We start from the raw sequence: 15,401 nt of genomic DNA, 5'->3' as shown, positions 1-15,401 counted from the left end.
AAACAGAAAAACAACATGCAAAGGTGTAAATAAAACGAAGGAAACATGAAATGACAAAAGACTCTTGGAGAAGGGGGGATGGGGTAGGAGAGAGACAGAGAGAGGGAGAGAGAGATGGGGGTTAGGGGACGGGAGGGACGGGGGGTCAAGGCAGGGCTCCACATGTCTCACCAAAGACATTGGGGAGGCCTCGCTGCTATGCCAAGACGCATGGTCCCACCAATGGCCATCCAAATCTCCTGTAAGGTGGGGGAAAGGGCGCACATACACCAGAAAGGACAGTGAGCGGGACCAGTGAGGACACCACGAAGAACAACAGACAAACACACATAATAACAAGACATCCAAACATTCATTTGTGCAAACAAACACTCTCTCACATACTGCTCAAACTCAAAAGTTGGTCATCATGTGCAACTCTAAGATCCCTGTGGAGAAAGAAAGATGCAGCTCAGGTATCAACACATAAAGGATAAATGAGGATTAGACCACCTCTACTCTGTACAGCAATGGAAGGACACAATCCTGCTTTCTTGGATTTGTATTTCTCGGAGTTAGCTAGGTAGCTATATTACGTCAGCAGTCCATTCATGACCATGGCTTTGGACAGATCAAGTCAAATCCCAGCAGTCCTCTTGACCCTTGTAAAGATACTGACAACATGCAACTCGACACAGACAGGACCAGAGATCAGAATGTCTCAATACTGTTCCTATTACATAAAAGTAATACACTCACAGGCGTTTTGAGGGGTACAGAATAAAGGTATTGTTTTTCCATAAAAAAAATAATTTAGTCTGAATATTTTGACGGGTTAGACAATGACTTTCTGTCCCGTTCTGTTTCCATTGTAGCAGCCAATAGCGTTGGGCATTGCTGGTTGCCAGGGTTGTCTCTTGTTAGGTGCAGCTACTGTAGGCTGGCACTCGGTGAAATGGAGTTTGCCAATCCTGCAGCTGCTTATTTGTACCAGCAGCTGAATGACCGGAGACGGGCAAAAACCAGAGTCAATATAGGCCAAGCATTCACTCCATGGACTGAGAGAAAGGAGTTAAAAAAAATTAAAATAAAATCAAAAAGCACGCCCAAATGGCTACGTTTCTTCTTGATCGCTAACATCACTTTCATCTTTACTTAGCTGGAACGGCTAACGCTAACTGTCAGTCAAACTCCTCTGCAAAACTTGTTTCTATGCTGCGATTTAAGCCGGAGGGGATGGGTTCAACAGACTCCAGGCTGACAAACTCGGCAACAAACCTGGCAACCTGACTGCTGGAATTATTTTCTGTTGTTGTGACTACGATCTTGAGACACTAGATGGCGGTGTTCTGCTCATTCCCCATATTTTAACTTTTAATGTTCTTATAAGTCTTGCTCATCATGACAAATGGAATGTGACTATAGATGAGGAGTGGGGACAATAATCCACAATATCAGCAAAAGAAAGAAATCACATTTATGGAAAATGTAGTGTAGTCCACAGGTGTTCATCTAATCATCTTCTCACCTGGCAAGTGTATTGCTGAGGACCAAAAGAAGGGCAGTGATGGTGTGAGCTCCAGAGATCTCCATATAATACATATGTCCTGGAGATAGTAATGTGTTACACACTGTGTACTGTATTGAGACTGGATCCCTATTGAATGTTACATTACCGAACAGCATGCTGGTTGGAGTGATCGGAGATGTCACATTGTAGGAAACTCAAAATTGCAAGCATCAGTAATTAAAATGTAACATATCTGGATATAACTTGTTAGTTTGCCCATGATTTCCTAACTAAATTGATCAAAAGACAAGATGCAGAACCTCTGTGTGTATCCTCAAAGCAATTTCAGTCAAAAACAACTGGACTGGTTGTTTGTCTAGGAAGACGTTTCACCTCTCATCCAAGAGGCTTCATCAGTTCATGTACGCATCTGACCAGGCTAGGACTGGTCCAACTAACTGGTGTGGAGATCCAGGTATTTAACCTCTCACAAGGCCGATGATGTCACTGAAACCCTTTGTGCTCCAAGTGCCCACGCCCGTCGTTAGAGTGACAGTCGGTGGTGGGCAGTTGGTTTCGACGTCGTTAGTGCTCTATTGAGTCTGAACGACAGTCGTTGGGGTCACCCGGGCCATGTGTGAACAGTTGTCCTTTGAGGTTAGATTGTTGAATCTCCTGGGAAGGGATGAAAGGGCGGCATTGTAAATTGGAGATAAGTGGTGTCTCAGACCCCCTCCTCTGTTTAGCGATGGTTTCTCCACTTTTACATAGATGGCTTCTTTTACTCCTCTTTCAAACCATCTGTCCTCTCTGTCCAAGATTTGGACATTGCTGTCATCAAAGGAGTGGGCTTTCTCCTTGAGGTGTAAGTGGACAGCTGAGTCCAGGCCTGAGGAGTTAGCTCTCCTGTGTTGGGCCATGCGTTTATGCAGTGGTTGTTTTGTTTCTCCAATGTAAAGATCTTTGCATTCCTCGTTGCATTGGACAGCATAAACCAGGTTGCTTTTGTGGTGGTGTGGTGTTCTGTCCTTCGGATGTACTAGTCTCTGTCTGAGTGTGTTACCGGGTTTGAAGTACACAGGGATGCAGTGTTTGTTGAAAAAAAAGAGAGACAAACCAAGAAATTTCACAATTTGCAATCCCGGGACACTGGCAAAAACACAGAAATACTCACTTGGAGGCAAAAAAATGACTTTCCAGCAAAGGAAGAAACACAAAACAGATGGGTTAAGAATTTGTCGGACAGAGATCTTTCCCACCCAGAGAAGGAGGTCTTAGCCAAGGGCTTGAACTTTGCCATGACACCAAAAGAGGTACCCGTTGTGGAGTTGATTACGGCTACGGAATCAGCTATAAAGAAAAACAACCTTAATGGAACTGAGGCTGAACAGCTAAGGTTGAAAGTGTCAGCAGCGTTGTCCCAGGCTAAGGTCCCCCCATCCAACCTCACCATTGAGGAGAGAAAAGCAGTAACGGCACTGAGCAAAGACCACAGCATCACTATCCTTCCAGCAGACAAGGGTAGATGCACAGTTGTTCTCAATACAACTGATTATCAGGCAAAGATCTCTGCATTACTCAGTGACTCTAACACTTATGAAACTCTGAAACGAGACCCTACCAGCGGTTACAAAAAGAGGGTTATAGAATGTCTACAGCAACTACAAAAAGAAGGAGTCATTAGCAAACCACAGTATTACAGGCTTTACCCCCAGGACTCAACCCCCTGCTTATATGGACTCCCAAAAATCCATAAAGAAGGGGCCCCGCTCAGGCCCATTGTCAGCAGCATAAACTCGGTCACTTATAACATTGCCAAGCATGTTGCCAATATTCTGGCACCACTGGTGGGAAACACCCCACGCCACATCCAAAACTCCATGGACTTTGTGAACAAAGTCCGAGACCTAAAAATGGATCCAGATGAAACCATGGTGTCCTACGATGTGACTTCCTTGTTCACCTGTATTCCAACCATGGAGGCCTTGGCCACGGTAAGAGAGCGGCTCACACAGGACATTTCCTTACAAAACCGAACAAATCTCAAACCAGACCACATTTGCCAACTTCTGGATTTGTGCCTGAATACCACATATTTCCAGTTTAATGGCATTTTTTACAGACAGAAACACGGCTGTGCCATGGGTTCACCAGTATCCCCTATTGTGGCAAATCTGTACATGGAGGAGGTAGAGGGCAAGGCGTTGAACTCCTTTAAAGGAGTAACCCCAAGCCATTGGTTCAGATATGTGGACGACACATGGGTTAAGATCAAATCCAAAGAGGTGCAAACTTTTACTGAACGTATCAACTCAGTGGACAGAAACATCAAGTTCACCAGAGAGGAAGTTAAAGACAACAGCTTGCCCTTCTTGGACTGTGATGTCCATATGGAGAATGACAGGAGCCTCCACATAGGGGTATACAGAAAACCCACTCACACGGATCAATATCTACTTTTCGACTCTCACCCCCCTTTGGAACACAAGCTTGGCGTTATCAGAACACTGCAGCACAGAGCTGATAACGTACCCACTAGCTCACAGGCTCAAGGGGAAGAACGCAAGCACCTGAGAGGCGCCCTCACAACTTGTGGCTACCCCAGCTGGACCTTTGTTAAAACGGCAGCTGCCTCCAGAAAGAAAACCAAAGTGGTTGAGAAAGAAAAAGATAACAGGAGAAACAACATAGTCATCCCATATGTGGCTGGGGTATCGGAGAAACTCAGGAGGATTTTCAACAAACACTGCATCCCTGTGTACTTCAAACCCGGTAACACACTCAGACAGAGACTAGTACATCCGAAGGACAGAACACCACACCACCACAAAAGCAACCTGGTTTATGCTGTCCAATGCAACGAGGAATGCAAAGATCTTTACATTGGAGAAACAAAACAACCACTGCATAAACGCATGGCCCAACACAGGAGAGCTAACTCCTCAGGCCTGGACTCGGCTGTCCACTTACACCTCAAGGAGAAAGCCCACTCCTTTGATGACAGCAATGTCCAAATCTTGGACAGATAGGACAGATGGTTTGAAAGAGGAGTAAAAGAAGCCATCTATGTAAAAGTGGAGAAACCATCGCTAAACAGAGGAGGGGGTCTGAGACACCACTTATCTCCAATTTACAATGCCGCCCTTTCATCCCTTCCCAGGAGATTCAACAATCTAACCTCAAAGGACAACTGTTCACACATGGCCCGGGTGACCCCAACGACTGTCGTTCAGACTCAATAGAGCACTAACGACGTCGAAACCAACTGCCCACCACCGACTGTCACTCTAACGACGGGCGTGGGCACTTGGAGCACAAAGGGTTTCAGTGACATCATCGGCCTTGTGAGAGGTTAAATACCTGGATCTCCACACCAGTTAGTTGGACCAGTCCTAGCCTGGTCAGATGCGTACATGAACTGATGAAGCCTCTTGGATGAGAGGTGAAACATCTTCCTAGACAAACAACCAGTCCAGTTGTTTTTGACTGAAATTGCTTTGAGGATAACGATGACCTGGACGAATGAGAACATTCACAAACCTCTGTGTGGCTTCTGAAACAAGCTAAATAATTTCCTGAATGATGCTCACTTGTCATGCAAAAATCATACAGTTCAGTCTTTTTCATCAGAGTGGTCGATTTGTCCAAAGATAAGGCTGATATTTAAACTATTATTCCCTCATCTCGCTCCTTTTATTTTCATCTTCATTTCCAGAGAACGCTCTTTAAGTTATTTGATAGGTCCTTCAGTTCAAATCAGCAGACAACTCACATTTTTTTCAAACAAAGTTACTGCAGCATGTTGCTATCTTATCCTACAGTAGCTGCATCTGTACGAGGGAGCATGGCAGATCTCTAATGTGTTTAACTGGGGATTCAGATTGCAGTGGCACACAGCCTTAACTGACCTTAATCTAAAGTGCACCAGGGAGAGCTTTTAAAGATTAGGCTCTGATTACAACTTCTGTAGTAGCACCAGTGGACACATAGACTTGAGAAATACAGGCTGTGCGAGTGACTTTAATGATATTACAGAATGGAGGTTTCTGGGATATTTCTTTCTTGATGTTGTCATCATCCAGCTGAAGGTTGGTACTGCTGGGAACTGCTGGTGGTTGCACCCTCAAGAGGGGGAATCAAGACCTATAACCGTATCTCTTGTTGCAGATGTGATGCTTCCATCAAACAAACAGCCAAAAAGAGAAGACACAGATATCTCATGGGACAAATATAAATTCGCTGTAAGTATTTGTTCCGCTGGAAAGCAGCATGTATGCAAACTAACCTGTTTTCCTAACTGGATGCACAGCACAGATAGATTGAGAGCACTTTCAATTAGATTAAGAGGCTTAAAAGTCAGAGTTAATTAGAAAGAGTGAAAACTATTAAATCTGAAGGTGGTGCTAATATTCCCAAATGGAGAGTAGTATGGAGGTAAAGAGGACTGAAGATTGAGGCTGTCCAAAGACAGGGAGCAATAATTTCAGCTGTCAGAGACACTGCTGTCTGACTGCTGAGAAACTGGTTATTTCTTTGTCCTGAGACCTTATATCTCATATCTCAACATCAAACATTCCACTATGACAAGGCAATGTACACGTATTAAGTCATTTTACAATTGGAAGAGGTGTCTGTCTGTCAGATTGACTTCACACCTGCCAGGTGTGTGGCTAAGAACCCAAGGAAGCACAATGTGTTGAGTACAAGATCATGAAATCTAGTGAACATATTAGTAGTTCTTTATGTACACAATGATTAGCGTATTCTCTCCGCTGCTTGCTACACAACATTCAAGAACAGATGAAGAAAGAGTGACCAGAGATGTTCTTATACCAAATCTTATGAAATATGATGCAATGGATTTGTATATCTTACAAAATATTATATTATATGGAGAAATGTATTATGGTGACAGCTAAGCTGTTGAGTTTAGGCAAAAGAACAACTTGGTTAACATTAGAAAAATTGTGGTTTGGCTTAGTACTTCCGGGACGCAAACAACCACGGGATACAAACTCCGGCCCCAGGGTAAAAGTTCATCCACCACAGACGTGGAGTTTAACCAGTTATACTCTAGGTCGACTGACTTCCTTCTTTGCTCTAGACATAATATCTACAGTAATAAGTATGTGGAGTGCATATGCATTACAGTACATTATATGTACAAACAGGAATGAGGACAGCCTGAGATGTTGCATTGTAGCAAACTCAAACATTTCAACTATCAGCAATGTGCATTTCATAATTAACGCTTTGTTCACAGGAATGAACGACAAATAACCTGTTTACTCTAGCATCGCTAAGGGACACAACTATAGCATTGCAGGTGTATTGCGCAGGACCCAAGGAAGCACAGTTAGGATGAGCGATTCTCCAGAAAGCTGCAATCAGCAATACTGAAGGCCAATCATTCGGCCCGTTCAGAACTGGCTCTGCTATTCAAACAAACCAGAAATCCTATTTAGTGCTGACAAGGCAGACGTCAGACAGTGGTCTTCCATTTGCACATATGCTGTTGATGATATACGTACATATACGTGAGCTTGCATGACTGCATGTTTATACACAGCTATGGTGAACCTTAGGTCCGCAGACACAGGGAAGTCATCTTAAAGCACTGCAACCCCTGGGCCATATGCATCACTTCCCACACTTCACTTCCCCTGCAAAGAGCTGTAGAACTTAATGGATCTATACAGGACAGGCCTCTTTCAAGCACTATTTGGCGGAGGGTTCAGTCTCAGGGAAATCAGGGAACTCTGATGGAAAGGCCTAAAAATAGCCTACATATGCTTCAGGATGTAGGAACGGTTCAATGCAGAAAAATGAAGCTGCTTGGAAGAAGAATGCTGTGTACAGATAGTGCTACTGTGACTTAATTTAGAGAAATCTTCAGGTCTTGTTCCTAAATACAGTGCCTAACATAGATATAACAAAGATATTGTTATGAGGAATAATTCAGGTTAAATTGAGAGTTGAGTTTATAGCTGGGTCCATTGTCGATTTATGTGATCTTTTTCTCAATTTAGGATTTGGCATTTTTTTGTAGCATTATTCTAGAAAGTGGGGACCTAGCTTTTGATATCATTTTTGCAATATTGTTTCAGAAGTTGTGTATTTCCTTTTTTTCACATTGTATTACAAAAAATATAATTTTACTAATCTACTTATTTGGGGGGGATGTTGAAATGATCCAACTTCAGCATCATTGACCATTGCTATTTTTGTGTTTCAACACCATCATTGTTAATATTAATACTAACACCCATACCAGCCAGAGTAAAACACTCTCCAATGGCATTTCCACAAGGTCAGCCTAACAAACAAACTGTCCTTCTTCTGTCTTTCTCTTTGCTATCACTATCCATCCATCAGTGAAGGGGAGTACTAAAACGACTAACTGTGCAAAGTTATGCACTGTGATAAAACATTTTGGATGTCCCAAGACAGGCTTTGCCCTCGGCAGCCCTCTAACCAACAGCTGACAACAGTGATTAACCTCTTTACCTCCCAGCTGCTATTCTGTCGGCAGCATAAATACCAGAGCCTGAATCAGAGTGGTAGACACTCTTCATTGAACAAGTCACTTGCCTAATGTGGTCATGATAGTCCAAACAGCTTAAGGACTGCATTTATGATCTGAGAGAGGGAGAAACATGTGTAAATCAGCTTATGTTTGAGACAGTGAGCTGTTTGCATTTATTTGTCTGCTGTGGAGCTATAGATATACTAAATGTAAATGCTACACAGCTTATCTCAAGGTTAAATCAATCCCAGTTTCACCTCCATCTGTGATTGTTCCTTCTCCCTTCATACTCCTCTACCTCCTCCCAGCCCCCCCTCAATGTCTGTCAAAAAGAATTTGAGTGGGCGCCAACATGGAGGTACATCCAGCCCTACCCCTTTCATTCCCTGAAGCTTTATTAACAGTGGCACACCACAATTGGGCACTGATCCCCGGTGAGGCACTGTGTGGTTTTTCAGGGAGCAGAAAACTCATCACGACCATAAATTGTGAGCATCAGCAGTCTGCGCCCGGCCCTGCCGTTTTGCCCCGACTCAAAGGCCCCACAAAGTGCTGATTCAGGCCATAGGCAGAGCACAGGCAGTAGCGGAGTTCACCACCAGCAGGCTCTCCATCACTTTGACAGCTCAATAAAAACCAATGTAAACTGTTAATTGGATCATTAATTATTGATGCTGTTTTTACTACAATTCAAGGGGCAAGAGCAAAAAAGAGGAAGGGGTGAAACTGTGGGTATGTTTAAAGATAGCCACCATGCTAGGAGGGTGATACAGTGTTATGTTAAACCCCCTGGTGGGGGCAGATCTTAAAACATTAACTTACTGTATTACTGTGTTTTGTGCTTACAGTAATACTGTAACAGTCCCTCTCTTTGGGGCCGTCTATATGAATGTGGGTATTTTTGAAACCGTGTGATTCTCTGCACGGTTTGGACTCCGGTTACAAGTGTTTCGTAACCGGAGTCCAGGGTGAACTTTTTGCAAAAGTCCAATTTCAGCAGTCATATGTGGACAGGAAAACTGAAGAAAACTGCAATTTCTTGTCGACACTGTTTGACGTCACACTGTGCGACAGTAAACAGTAGGTTGTATCCATGGAGACTCGTGGAGCACTGACCAGCTGATGGAGTTGCTGTTATGGGAGACCCACCTAGCCAAAATACTGGTGCTATTTAGCATCCTATCAGCACTTTGTGTGTGTCTCATACAACTACTCAACCACATCCAGCAAAAAATAATTATTTTTACAGCCGTGTGATTGGCTAAAATGGCCTTCCTGTTGCGAGTGCTATTACCACCTACTGCCTTGGCATGTGCATGAAGTTGTATGAGGCAGATATTGCGGTTTTATGTGGATGGAGATATTTTTTATCACACCAGTGGTGTGGACGGGAATTTCTTTTTTAACCGGGGGCCATAAAAGTTTGTTTTTAAAAATACCCATGTTCGTGTTGACTAGGCCTTTATCTCTATGCCTCACATCCCAGTACTATTCCACCGGCTCCTCCTTCTCCTCGCCTGCCTGCCACTCCTTCATAATCAGCCATACTCTCCTCACCTGTTGCACTCAGCCTCTGATCAATTAACCCAGTATATAGATCTTTTGAAAGACATTCTAAATGTGTCCAAGTTTGATTCTTGTTGCAGTGTATGTGAATGGCATCAGCTGACAGGAAGTTAACAAGGACCAAGGCTGTTGCCTAGCAATGGAATTCCGTTGAAAGGGTCTATAGACTCTCCTCACCGTTCACTCTCTGCCAGATTGTTCTCAGCGCTCATGCAAGACTCGCCATTTCCAGACTGCCTACACGGTTTCTACCCTGCCTGCCCTCGACCATCCTGTCCCATCGCCTTCCTCGATATCGCCTCAGCCTTCTGTCCCTGAACACAAACTTTTCCTGTCCCCCCTGGTTTCTGGCTGCCTCTCTCCTGGGCTGTTTGGTCCCTGCAACGGCTCCTCGGCTCCTTGCCAGGCCTACACTCTCTTTACGCCTGTCCCTCGCTGCATAATAAAGTTCATTACCAACTAAACTACCAACTAGAACCAACTGCCTGATTCTGTGCTAATATTGGGTCCTAACCTATACCTGTTACAAATTCTGCTCATTATGGTATAAAAGGTAAGAATATATATTTTTTCAATATCCAGCATCAGAGCCCAGACTGCAAACCCAAAAGACTTACAGAGTTGCAAAAACTGATCCCAAAAGCCATTAATGAGGATGTAACTTGGGATGTCACGACACTATGTCCACCTCGGCTGTGGTTAGCCAGCCAGCCTCTCCTATTCTGTCTGTTCGGCACTATTATGAGATGACATGTCAGAGGAATCAATAAAGAGGAAAACACAGGGAGAGGACCACTGCGATAAATCAGTCTCTAGCTCTCGCAGGCACAAGCCGGTTCCATTGTAACTGGCACACCCTCTCTCCTCCCGTCTCCTACTATCCTTGGTCTCCCCTCCTTCACATCCCATCGAGCCCTCCTTCTTCCTCAGCACCCCATTCTCTTTCCATGCTCAACCTGCTGTTACATACCCGTCTCCTGGTTCAGTCAAGCTGAGTGTGCAAACTCCAAGACGCTGACGGGCCACATATGGCGCAAAGGTGCTTTCTGCCCTCTTTCTAATCTCTCTCCCATTGTAGCCTCACATGCAATTACAATTGATGTTCTTTGCTTAGCTGCTCTGGCTGTTTTTGTTTGTTTATTTTTGCTATATGACTCCTGGTGAGGATAAATGCTCTATACGGTTGCTAATTAAAGAGAACTCGGTTTGCATGTTATAGACATAGACCGATGGACTGCTTGACAGCTCCCTGGAAGTAAAGCCAAAGCATCTGGATAGGTGGCCATGGCTTCTGGCTGCAGTATAGGTAGTAAGTCCCACCCCCTCCATGTTAGCAGAAGGGACATGGGCCAAACTAAAAAGTATCTTCAAATTCTTCTGCCAAAGATGGGTTCTTTCATTTTTGGTAGTTTTTATCACGCTGATGTTTGTTCAAGTGTTTTCTGTTATGTTTGGTTTTAATTAAAGTGAAATGCTGGTGTAAAGTCATCACAGGGTCTTTTTAGGCAAATTGGGTCATCAAAAAAGCCATCAAGACAACTTTTTTAGTGTATGAACTATTAACGTAGATTTTTCAGAGAGTCCCTAACAGCCTGCCATGGCTAACACGGATAAGCTCGGGGCGGCGGGTTGGACGCATTAAAACATCTTTTTTAACCACTAATACTTCTCCAAAAAACACCAAACCTCTGCAGTAGCATGATAAGAGTCCCTACACATTAACCGAAGCACAAACAAAAAACAGACAATTATAATTAAAGATTGAATATGGAGAATGAGCAGAGCTCTAGTGTCTCAAGATCGTACTCACAATAACAAAAAATAATTCCAGCAGTCGGGTTGCCAGGTTTGTTGATGAGTGTATCAAGCCATCAGCCTGCTTCATGTCAGTGATGAATCATAAAGGGTAACCACTAATTTGGACTAATCAATTAATTTGACAACAGTATTTAACGTTAGCCAGTCTTCAACTGGAAGTCTTTCTTTGAGTGGTGTGTAAAACCTGGAGACAGACCCGGTCCAGTAGCTGCAGGAGACCGGAGTCTGTTTGAGCCTGTTTGAACCCATCCCCTCCGGCAAATCACACCATAAAATCAAGAATTGCAGAGGAGTTTGACTGACAGTTACCGTTAGCCGTTAGCATTAGCCGTTACAGCTAAGTAAACATTAACGATAGCTTACCGATCAAGGAGAATCATAGCCATGTGGGCGTGCGTTTGAATGCCGTTTCTCTCCTTTCTCTCAGTCCATGGAGTGAATGCTTGGCCTATAGTGACTCTGGTTTTTGCCCGTCTTCTCACTCAGCTGCTGGGACAAATAACGCCCCCTTCACTGAGGCTCCGAAGCAGCTGCAGGATTGGCAAACTCCATTTCACCCAGTGCCAGCCTACAGTAGCTGCGCCCAACAACAGACAACCCAGGCAACCAGCAACGCCCAACGCTATTGGCTGCTACCATGGAAACACAACGGGACAGAAAGTCATTGTCAAACCTGTCAAAAAAATGTAAAAATATCAATTCAGACTAAATATATTTTTTTATGGAAAAGCAAAACTTTCATTCTGTACCCCTCAAAACGCCCTGTGGGTGTATTCCTTTTTGTTTTTGTTTTAAATATAGCTTTTAATTAAGATTCTACATGTTCAACATTTAAGTAAATAGCTTCACATAATCAGCTGTCCAGAGTGCAATGTAGCTGGTATGGTTTGCTATAGTTATTCAGGTCAGTAGTTCAGCTCTTTCCTTTGTTTTTCCTTTCTCTCCTACACAGGCTGACCTGTGGAGGAGGCAGACAGAAACAACAGAAACTCTGACCCTCAAAACACCCTGCTTTTCTCCCTATTTTTGTTCCATGGCTACCTGGAAACCTGGAAACTCCCACATCAATAATGTAGCTCTAGTGCTGGGCTGCTTCCTTTGGTGAGGAGAACAGTTACATAACAGGGCAGATCAACTGAATTCCTCCCCTCTCCTCTAGATTAAACATTTTGAGCATGTGGCGCTTAGGTCTGGTGCTACTCACAAAAGCACACTGTGTCACTTTACTTTCCTCCTTTCAATCTTTTATTCCTGCATTTGTCAACTGCGCCTCCTCCTTCCTTTTGAGTCAGTGCTTTTAACATTTGTGAAGTAAAGACTGTCAACCAGGAGGAGCAGTCAAGAAACTAACAGCCTTAATAGCTTTTGATGTTGATTCTACGCAAAGTGGCATTTAATTCAGTCACTCTGACTGTTTGCTTGCCAGTGCATGTTTATACACTTGGACAAGTGCACGTGTCTCCAAGTAGGTAGGATATCTGCTGTGATGGATATAATGTCCATTTCTATTTCCTTGTCGAGATTAGACAGCATAATGGGCTTGTCATTAGAAGTTATTATTACTTAATAATTATAAGTAATAATCAAATTATCTTCAATGACCAATGACAGACTGAGAAAACAGGCTACATCCTCCTACACCAATGATGGCTGCACCTGATTGGATGAACGCTTCAATCATGGGCTGCCTGTTTCCACATTTCAAAACAGATCATCATGGGGGCTTGTTTAGAAACTTTCTCCGATATTACAAAAATAGTTCACCGAATTGTGTTTTGGAAAAAAAAATGTATGTGAGAAATAAGTTATGAAGTTGCTGAATCTCTCCTCATTTAGGATCAACAATGGTCAATTTCAATGATCTTCAAGAGTTTGGAGAGGTTGCGAGTTGCCTGGAGCCTGAAGCCTGGACCTCAACTTTATGATAATGAGCAGCGGGTAACTAGACGCCCTGTCGCTCAAAACTCTCTGACAGAATGCACTGCACGGCGACTCGCAGAGACTATGAATGGGAAATGGGGAAATCAACGTCCCTGCGGACCCACGGCAGCAGTGGTGGAGCGTATGTCCGAGTCTGTCTCTACGGCATCCACCTGCGAGCTTGTCGGCTTTGTGTCTTTTATGGCATATTGTGTGTGCTGGACAACGTTCACAGCAGAAAGCTACAGAGCAACACAGTGTGTCAAGCAGACACACAGCTGACACACACAGACACACAGCTAAAGCACACTTTGCTAGTGCTTAAGCTCTCCAATAAGCTGCTCCATTAAAAGGCACATGTGGTTGCACATGTCGCCCCCTTGAGTTGTATTTAATTAAAAAAAGAAAAATGAAATAATATATATTTTTTAACTGTTTGACTGATAGTTATTGATCAATTTCGTACTGTTGGTTAAAGCGTTGATGTTTAATCAGTCTTTGAATAATGACCAGGCAGTGGAAAGTTAAAGCCCAAACTATTGAGCCGTATATGAGTCAACAAACCCTGCACAGAGACATGACATTTCTTTTTTATCTTTTACCCCCAAACTTTAGCAGTTTTTGCTCCTATCCCCACTGAACAGAACCATAATCCCATTCCCACGTTATGATGGGCCACTGTAGCAGTAATGACATCACCAGCGTTAGGGCTGCCACTAACTACTATTTTTTATTGATTAATCTATCCACTGTTTTAACAATTAATCGATCAATCTAGATGATACATTTCTCTCCAAAAAAATCAAACTGATTGATTGATTTAGGCTATTTTCATTAGATTTTTGACGTGTATGTCGTGTATGTTTAATGCAACAAAAGCAGAATGTCAACAAATGTGTCCATATTAACAGTAGGTTCAAACTGGACACATGATAAAAAAGAAACAGGCTAAAATAACATTCATTTTTGGTGGGCCAAACCTAACCCATTCTACCACCACACCAAACTCTCTTCTCAAATGTAACAATTTAGAGTTTCTTTAAGTATTTGAGTTATTTATCAGTGACCACCTTACCACTCTTCGGCATTAACAAGATTCACAGCATTTATTTACAAAGAAAATATGTTACTTTTAAAGCTGCTTCCTGGTAACTCATGTGATTCACATCCGAGACTGTTCACCAGTACAGCAACATAATGTTCCCTCTAGGGCTGCCTCCAACCAAGGATCTTCTTGCTCGACCAGTGGTCGTCATTTACTCGACTAATCGACACATATATACATAAATATACATATCTGTTTATATAAATATATATATATATATATATATATATATAAGCCCTATATATATTAGCAGCCCTAGTTCACTCCACCTCTCTCTTCTCTCTTCTGTTCTGCTCTCCTGTGTGCAGCGCCATGCCCACTCGGGACACCTCGGCGTCTGTACAGCAGGTGGACTGCTCTGTAGCGGGCAGCAGCGGCAGATGTCTGTGCCAGGGTCAGTGCCCGTGTATTTCACCCCTCAGTAAAGCACGACAGCCGAGGATATTAATGCTAGTGTGAAATTTCCACGGCACTCGTCAGGACCACTGCTGCAGAATCAATATCAGTGAAACACTGGCAGGAATGTACCGAAAGCTTTAGAAAAAGTAAAAAAAAAAGATTTGTCGACCTAAAATATTGATGTCGAAGCATTTAAAGCGTCGACATCATCGAGTATGACGTCTAATTGCGGCAGCCCATACCCCAGCCCTCTGTCTGTCTGTTATGTGACACTGTACATTAGAACGGACTGATCATATGGAACAGCTGTGGTTGGACCTGGCAAAGAATTCCATAACATGATAGCAAAAAGGAGCAGTAGCTGTACATTCATTTCAAATCCCAGCCACACACATAAACAGCCATCCACACTGGAACATATGAGGCCGGCTCACGAGTGCACAAGCCTCCTCCTCAAAGGCACGGGAGCTGTTAGAGTAGATTCACATGACACGCAGAAATACGCAACAGTGCTTTGTATATACGGGAGGCTCATTGTTTTCGATTTCATTAAAAATGTCAGGATTTTCTAAAAAAAT

The 15,401-nt window shown here is 43.3% G+C and overlaps 1 protein-coding gene across 5 annotated transcripts in view; it reads right to left on the bottom strand.

Moving 5' to 3' along the window:
- The window catches only part of rims2a (regulating synaptic membrane exocytosis 2a), a gene marked incomplete at both ends in the record, with an annotated part of 185,209 nt that overhangs the window by 78,073 nt on the left and 91,735 nt on the right, over positions 1-15,401 (bottom strand). The gene's annotated exons all lie outside the window — the stretch shown is intronic.

The sequence above is a fragment of the Echiichthys vipera genome (genome assembly GCF_963691815.1).
Source record: "Echiichthys vipera genome assembly, chromosome: 8".
NCBI lineage: Eukaryota > Metazoa > Chordata > Actinopteri > Perciformes > Trachinidae > Echiichthys > Echiichthys vipera.
Note: the sequence above shows the minus strand (reverse complement) of the source record. Positions and strands in the feature narration are given on the sequence as shown.